This window comes from Haliotis rufescens, unplaced genomic scaffold, assembly GCF_023055435.1.
Source record: "Haliotis rufescens isolate VD_foot unplaced genomic scaffold, xgHalRufe1.0.p SCAF_8, whole genome shotgun sequence".
In the NCBI taxonomy this organism is placed as follows: Eukaryota; Metazoa; Mollusca; class Gastropoda; order Lepetellida; family Haliotidae; genus Haliotis; species Haliotis rufescens.
The window spans coordinates 53709330-53718935 of NW_025964372.1; the positions used below are offsets into that span (position 1 = coordinate 53709330).

Below are 9606 nucleotides of genomic sequence, written 5' to 3' on the forward strand. Positions count from 1 at the left end.
ACTCCTCTCGGCGATTACCCAAAAGCAATAGACAGAATTTCATTCCCTGCCTTTCCTTTAATGGGAAACACAATTACTATTCGCATCTGTTTCAGTGTTTCCGATGCCCAATCTCGCCAGCAATGTATCAATAATTCATTGACATTTGATTAGAACATAATTCAAGAAAACAATTACCGAGCGACGTCGTGTAAACATTGTCGTTATTAATCATTACGCCATTACGACATCGCATCGGCGATCGTCATTAAATTGACAAAGCCTTTACCTGTGATACCATATGCCAGAAAACGGTCTCTCTTGACGGAAACGTGTCTCTTTGTGGCAGTGTCGCGCCCTGCCGTCAGGCTCCGGTCTCGTATGCCCGGACGCCGTCTATACTCCCACCCATCAAGAGAAGTATTTTATTCCTTAATCAATCCCCGTCCTTGTGAGTGCGTTAGTGTACAACGTAGTCTTCTATTTCGACCATTGTATTGCGCGGCGCAGGGTCTAGTTCTATCTCACCTGATTCTAAACAAGCGATACAATTTGCTATCAAATATGCACATTATTAATGCCATCCCACCGAGCTGTGTTCAGGAGGAAATATCAGTAACAGTAAAACATGGCTTGGGATTGTAGAGCTGCTTTGTTTCTTTTTCCCGCAGCAATCTGCGGCAATGATATAAGCAAGGTAATCTATGGCAATGATATAAGCATGGTAGTGTATCGCAATGATATAAGCATGTCAATCTATGGCAAAGCTAAAAGCATGTCAATCTATCGCAATGATATAAGCATGTCAATCTATGGCAATGATATAAGCATGTCAATCTATGGCAATGATATAAGCATGTCAATCTATGGCAATGATATAAGCATGGTATGGTATCCCAATGATATAAGCATGTCAATCTATGGCAATGATATAAGCATGTCAATCTATGGCAATGATATAAGCATGTCAATCTATGGCAATGATATAAGCATGTCAATCTATGGCAATGATATAAGCATGGTAGTGTATCGCAATGATATAAGCAAGGTAATCTATGGCAATGATATAAGCAAGGTAATCTATCGCAATGATATAAGCAAGGTAATCTATGACAATGATATAAGCATGTCAATCTGTGGCAATGATATAAGCATGTCAATCTATCGCAATGATATAAGCAAGGTAATCTATGGCAATGATATAAGCAAGGTAATCTATGGCAATGATATAAGCAAGGTAATCTATGGCAATGATATAAGCATGGTAGTGTATCGCAATGATATAAGCAAGGTAATCTATGGCAATGATATAAGCATGTCAATCTATGGCAATGATATAAGCATGTCAATCTATCGCAATGATATAAGCAAGGTAATCTATGGCAATGATATAAGCAAGGTAATCTATGGCAATGATATAAGCAAGGTAATCTATGGCAATGATATAAGCAAGGTAATCTATCGCAATGATATAAGCAAGGTAATCTATCGCAATGATATAAGCAAGGTAATCTATGGCAATGATATAAGCAAGGTAATCTGTGGCAATGATATAAGCAAGGTAATCTATGGCAATGATATGAGCAAGGTAATCTATGGCAATGATATAAGCATGGTAGTGTATCGCAATGATATAAGCATGTCAATCTATGGCAAAGATATAAGCAAGGTAATCTATGGCAATGATATAAGCATGGTAGTGTATCGCAATGATATAAGCAAGGTAATCTATGGCAATGATATAAGCAAGGTAATCTATGGCAATGATATAAGCATGGTAGTGTATCGCAATGATATAAGCAAGGTAATCTATGGCAATGATATACACAAGGTAATCTATGGCAATGATATAAGCAAGGTAATCTATGGCAATGATATAAGCATGTCAATCTATGGCAAAGATATAAGCAAGGTAATCTATGGCAATGATATAAGCATGGTAGTGTATCGCAATGATATAAGCAAGGTAATCTATGGCAATGATATAAGCAAGGTAATCTATGGCAATGATATAAGCAAGGTAATCTATCGCAATGATATAAGCAAGGTAATCTATCGCAATGATATAAGCAAGGTAATCTATGGCAATGATATAAGCAAGGTAATCTATGGCAATGATATAAGCAAGGTAATCTATGGCAATGATATAAGCAAGGTAATCTATGGCAATGATATAAGCATGGTAGTGTATCGCAATGATATAAGCAAGGTAATCTATGGCAATGATGTAAGCAAGGTAATCTGCGGTAATGATATAAACATGTCAATCTGCGGTAATGATATAAGAATGGCAATCTGCGGCAATGATATAAACATGTCAATCTGTTGCAATGATGTAAGCATGGCAGTCTGTGGCAATGATGTCAGCCTGTCAATCTGCGGCAATGATATTAGCATCGTTATCTGTGGCACTGATATAAGCATGTCAATCCGCAGCAATGATATAGGCCTGGCAATCTGCGGCAATGATATATGTATGGTAGTCTGCGGCAATGATATAAGCATGGTAGTCTGTGGCAATGATAGAATCATGGTAATCTGCAGCAATGATATTAGCATCGTTATCTGTGGCACTGATATAAGCATGTCAATCTGCAGCAATGATATAGGCCTGGCAATCTGCAGCAATGATATAAGCATGTCAGTCTGTGGCAATGATATATGCATGGTAGTCTGTGGCAATGATAGAATCATGGTAATCTGCAGCAATGATATTAGCATCGTTATCTGTGGCACTGATATAAGCATGTCAATCTGCAGCAATGATATAGGCCTGGCAATCTGCAGCAATGATATAAGCATGTCAATCTGTGGCAATGATATATGCATGGTAGTCTGTGGCAATGATATAAGCATGTAAATCTGTGGCAATGATATAGGCCTGGCAATCTGCGGCAATGATATAAGCATGTCAGTCTGTGGCAATGATATATGCATGTCAGTCTGTGGCAATGATATAAGCATGTCAATCTGCAGCAATGATTTAAGCATGTCAGTCTGTGGCAATGATATATACATGGTAGTCTGTGGCAATGATATAAGCATGTCAATCTGTGGCAATGATATATGCATGGTAGTCTGTGGCAATGATATAAGCATGTCAATCTGTGGCAATGATATATGCATGGTAGTCTGTGGCAATGATATAAGCATGTCAATCTGTGGCAATGGTATATGTATGGTAGTCTGTGGCAATGATATAAGCATGGTAGTCTGTGGCAATGATATAAGCATGTCAATCTGTGGCAATGATATAAGCAGGGTAATCTGCAGCAATGATATAAGCATGTCAATCTGTGGCAATGATATATGCATGTCAGTCTGCAGCAATGATAGAATCATGGTAATCTGCAGCAATGATATTAGCATCGTTATCTGTGGCACTGATATAAGCATGTCAATCTGCAGCAATGATATAAGCATGTCAGTCTGTGGCAATGATATATGCATGGTAATCTGTGGCACTGATATAAGCATGTCAATCTGCAGCAATGATAGAATCATGGTAATCTGTGGCAATGATATAAGCATGTCAATCTGTGGCAATGATATATGTATGGTAGTCTGTGGCAATGATATAGGCATGTCAATCTGCAGCAATGATAGAATCATGGTAATCTGTGGCACTGATATAAGCATGTCAATCTGTGGCACTGATATAAGCATGTCAATCTGCAGCAATGATATAAGCATGCCAATCTGTGGCAATGATATATGCATGGTAATCTGTGGCAATGATATGAGCATGTCAATCTGCAGCAATGATATATGCATGGTAGTCTGTGGCAATGATATAAGCATGTCAATCTGTGGCAATGATATATGTATGGTAGTCTGTGGCAATGATATAGGCATGTCAATCTGCAGCAATGATAGAATCATGGTAGTCTGTGGCAATGATATAAGCATGTCAATCTGTGGCAATGATATATGCATGGTAGTCTGTGGCAATGATATAAGCATGCCAATCTGTGGCAATGATATATCTATGGCAATCTGCGGCAATGATATGAGCATGTCAATCTGTGGCAATGATATAGCATGGTAGTCTGTGGCAATGATATAAGCATGTCAATCTGTGGCAATGATATATGCATGGTAGTCTGTGGCAATGATATAAGCATGTCAATTTTTTCAGCAATGATAGAATCATGGTAGTCTGTGGCAATGATATAAGCATGTCAATCTGTCGCAATGATATATGCATGGTAGTCTGTGGCAATGATATAAGCATGTCAATCTGCAGCAATGATAGAATCATGGTAGTCTGTGGCAATGATATAAGCATGTCAATCTGTGGCAATGATATATGCATGGTAGTCTGTGGCAATGATATAAGCATGTCAATCTGCAGCAATGATAGAATCATGGTAATCTGTGGCAATGATATAAGCATGTCAATCTGTGGCAATGATATAAGCATGTCAATCTGTGGCAATGGTATATGTTTGGTAGTCTGTCGCAATGATATAAGCATGGCAATCTGTGGCAATGATAGAATCATGGTAATCTGTGGCAATGATATAAGCATGTCAATCTGCAGCAATGATATAAGCATGTCAGCCTGTGGCAATGATATAAGCATGTCAATCTGTGGCAATGATATATGTATGGTAGTCTGTGGCAATGATATAAGCATGTCAATCTGTGGCAATGATATATGCATGGTAGTCTGTGGCAATGATATAAGCATGTCCATCTGTGGCAATGATATATGTATGGTAGTCTGTGGCAATGATATAAGCATGTCAATCTGCAGCAATGACAGAATCATGGTAATTTTGTGGCAATGATATAAGCATGTCAATCTGTGGCAATGATACATGCATGGTAGTCTGTGGCAATGATATAAGCATGTCAATCTGCAGCAATGACAGAATCATGGTAGTCTGTGGCAATGATATAAGCATGTCAATCTGTGGCAATGATATATGCATGGTAGTCTGTGGAAATGATATAAGCATGTAAATCTGTGGCAATGATAGAATCATGGTAATCTGTGGCAATTATATAAGAATGTCAATCTGTGGCAATGAAATATGCATGGTAGTCTGTGGAAATGATATAAGCATGTCAGTCTGTGGCAATGATATATGCATGGTAGTCTGTTGAAATGATAGAAGAATGTCAATCTGTGGTAATGATATAAGCATAGGAATCTGTGGGAATGATATAAGAATGGGAATCTGTGGTAATGATATGAGCATAGGAATCTGTGGCAATGATATAAGCATGTCAATCTGCGGTAATGATATAAGAATGTCAATCTGTGGCAATGATATAAGAATGTCAATCTGTGGCAATGATATAAGAATGGGAATCTGTGGCAATGATATAAGAATGGGAATCTGTGGTAATGATATAAGAATGGCAATCTGTGGCAATGATATAAGAATGGGAATCTGTGGCAATGATATAAGAATGGCAGTCTGTGGCAATGATATAAGAATGTCAATCTGTGGCAATGATATAAGAATGGGAATCTGTGGTAATGATATAAGAATGGCAATCTGTGGTAATGATATAAGAATCGGAATCTGTGGCAATGATATAAGAGTGGCAATCTGTGGCAATGATATAAGAATGGGAATCTGTGGTTATGATATAAGAATGGCAATCTGTGGTAATGATATATGAATGGCAATCTGTGGTAATGATATAAGAATGGGAATCTGTGGTTATGATATAGGAATGTCAATCTGTGGCAATGATATAAGAATAGGAATCTGTGGTAATGATATAAGAATGGCAATCTGTGGTAATGATATAAGAATGTCAATCTGTGGCAATGATATAAGAATGGGAATTTGTGGTAATGATATAAGAATGGCAATCTGTGGCAATGATATAAGAATGGCAATCTGTGGCAATAATATAAGAATGGGAATCTGTGGTAATGATATAAGAATGGGAATCTGTGGCAATGATATAAGAATGGGAATCTGTGGCAATGATATAAGCATGTCAATCTGTGGTAATGATATAAGAATGGGAATCTGTGGTAATGATATAAGAATGGCAATCTGTGGCAATGATATAAGAATGGGAATCTGTGGCAATGATATAAGCATGTCAATCTGTGGTAATGATATAAGAATGAGAATCTGTGGCAATGATATAAGAATGGGAATCTGTGGCAATGATATAAGAATGGGAATCTGTGGTAATGATATAAGAATGGGAATCTGTGGTAATGATATAAGAACGGCAATCTGTGGTAATGATATAAGAATTGGAATCTTTGGTAATGATATAAGAATGGGAATCTGTGGTAATGATATAAGAATGGCAATCTGTGGTAATGATATAAGAATGGCAATCTGTGGTAATGATATAAGCATGTCAATCTGCGGTAATGATATAAGAATGGCAATCTGTGGCAATGATATAAGCATGTCAATCTGTGGCAATGATATAAGAATGAGAATCTGTGGTAATGATATAAGCATGTCAATCTGTGGTAATGATATAAGAATGGCAATCTGTGGTAATGATATAAGAATGTCAATCTGTGGTAATGATATAAAAATGGGAATCTGTGGTAATGATATAAGAATGTCAATCTGTGGTAATGATATAAGAATGGCAATCTGTGGTAATGATATAAGAATGTCAATCTGTGGTAATGATATAAGAATGTCAATCTGTGGTAATGATATAAGAATGTCAATCTGTGGTAATGATATAAGAATGTCAATCTGTGGTAATGATATAAGAATGTCAATCTGTGGTAATGATATAAGCATGTCAATCTGTGGCAATGATATAAGAATGGGAATCTGTGGTTATGATATAAGAATGGGAATCTGTGGTAATGATATAAGAATGGGAATCTGTGGTAATGATATAAGAATGGCAATCTGTGGCAATGATATAAGAATGGGAATCTGTGGCAATGATATAAGAATGGCAATCTGTGGTAATGATATAAGAATGGGAATCTGTGGTTATGATATAAGAATGGGAATCTGTGGTAATGATATAAGAATGGGAATCTGTGGTAATGATATAAGAATTGGAATCTGTGGCAATGATATAAGAATGGGAATCTGTGGTAATGATATAAGAATGGGAATCTGTGGCAATGATATAAGAATGGGAATCTGTGGCAATGATATAAGAATGGAATTCGGTGGTAATGATATAAGAATGGGAATCTGTGGCAATGATATAAGAATGTCAATCTGTGGTAATGATATAAGAATGGAATCTGTGGCAATGATATAAGAATGGGAATCTGTGGTAATGATATAAGAATGGGAATCTGTGGCAATGATATAAGAATGGGAATCTGTGGCAATGATATAAGAATGGGAATCTGTGGCAATGATATAAGAATGGGAATCTGTGGTAATGATATAAGAATGGGAATCTGTGGCAATGATATAAGAATGGGAATCTGTGGCATGATATAAGAATGGGAATCTGTGGCAATGATATAAGAATGGGAATCTGTGGCAATGATACATGACACGGGAATCTGCAGCAATGTTGTAAGGTTGTCAATCTGTCACGTAGCCTAGTTCTTCGCACGAAAACACTAATCCTACCCTGTATCGCGACCCACCGTGAGCCCTTACCCAACCTGCGGGTTTTGGACGCAAACTAAAAAAAATTGCCAATAACTCAAAAAAGGCCATAAATATATGTTTTGATGCCCCGGAGTGTGGACTCCGCAGAAAGGTCGGAGCAGAGCGATTGCTTTTGTTTCGGATGAGATACATCTGGTCACGAGGCCGTAAAGACAGTGTAAGGAGATTGGTATTGGTGGACAATGAGCGAGGCCATATGCTCCTCACAGCGGGCCTGGGCGAGGAGCTTTCATGTACCACACATTACAGTTTAACACATCGAGGCGTCAGGAATACCGAGATGTCTTTCGAATTAAACATTTTTATAGACATTAAACATTTCCCTCAAGATCTCGTCGACAGTTTCAAAATTGGTGACTCTGTTTTCTATAGCCGTTATAAATGGGTTATATTTTCCCGCTCCGCGTGGCTCGGCGGTTAATGGCCCGTGTGTTTTGTGTAGGGGCCATTACTGCCAATGCCGACTCAATACAATCAATCATTATCACGAGGAACGAATCACATGTTTGATATATTCAGTAATAATAAATGAAATTAAGCTATATCACACTGGCTTGTATTCTTGATATAACAGACATACCACGAATATCTACGTTCAACATGGTAACAGACATACCACGAATTCAACATGGTAAAAGATATCGATACATCACGAATATCTACATTCAACATGGTAACAGACATACCACGAATTAAACATGGTAAAAGATACACCACGAATATCTACATTCAACATGGTAAAAGATACACCACGAATATCTACATTCAACATGGTAAAAGATACACCACGAATATCTACATTCAACATGGTAAAAGATACACCACGAATGTTTGTATTCAACATGGTAAAAGATACACCACGAATGTTTGTATTCAACATGGTAAAAGATACACCACGAATGTTTGTATTCAACATGGTAAAAGATACACCACGAATGTTTGTATTCAACATGGTAACAGATATACCACAGTCTATATTCACCAATATTTCTTTTTCAGAATGATGATGGATTTGGTATCAGAGGAAGAGGCCGCCTCACTGTAAAGATTTGAGAGCTAGATAATTACTCGATCATAAGTGTTTATAAATAAATTGCAAGGACACCATGGCATTTAATTGGCAGACCTAGCGATTCATTTTACGTTTATGTTTCCATTAGTAGACCACTCCCATTTACGGACTACTGTTTCCTGATTGGCTGAGAACAGGAAGGGCGAGGCTTGTGTTGCATCAGCGCGCTGAACAATGGCACTGATTTCGTAGTCATTCCTAACGTTGTTTTTTGTGTGTTTTAGTTATTACATTAGCAGTCAGTGAAGTTATTATTGTTGACTTATTTCTTTATAAGAATTGACTTCGATGCATGTTTGCGTTTATGGTGTAATAAACATAACAACCGGAGTGCACGTTTTGCAAACATCAGCAACAATCGCGAGGAGCCGGCGTGTACATCGGTCATTACGCATATGCCTCCAAAAACACAGACAGACAGATATTTTATTTTCGTCTCACCGCTAAACATCATAAAAAACATGCATAGAATAGACGTTTATGCAAAAAGATAATACATCGCCACCGATATAAAGTTATGAGAGACGCTGCACAAAACTTGATGACATCTACAGGTACAAACTGTTTTACCCATTGAGCAATAGCTTTCTGCGTTGTAATATTAAACTGGAGGTCATGGCAGTGACATATACCTCATGTTTAAAAAGGACACAAAGATGAAATGGAAATCAGTTCTTAAGTAAACAAGTGTTCATGTAATTGTTTATTATTAGTCATTGTGTTCGTACTTTAGGAAAAGTGGGCCTGTCAATTAGCAAACATTGACATTCATATAAACTTGAACACACGTTTGTATATTAGGCAGGTTTATAACATATATATCCTGGCCATCCAACGAAAACTCCGTGTGTATGTTTACAACTCTTCACCTTTACAATCGAGATCCAGCATTTGTATTTTTATGTCATGAGGTATTGTATCCAAGTTTACAAAAAACACCGACTTTGGATAAATCCTGAAACA

General features: G+C 37.4%; 1 long non-coding RNA gene across 1 annotated transcript; it reads left to right on the forward strand.

Annotated features, from left to right (window-relative positions):
- The first annotated feature begins 317 nt into the window (after positions 1 to 317).
- On the forward strand, positions 318 to 8890 carry LOC125376832. Its single transcript, XR_007219322.1, has 2 exons — positions 318 to 430; positions 8571 to 8890. It is a non-coding gene; the product is annotated as an uncharacterized LOC125376832 (long non-coding RNA).
- The last annotated feature ends 716 nt before the right edge of the window (positions 8891 to 9606 follow it).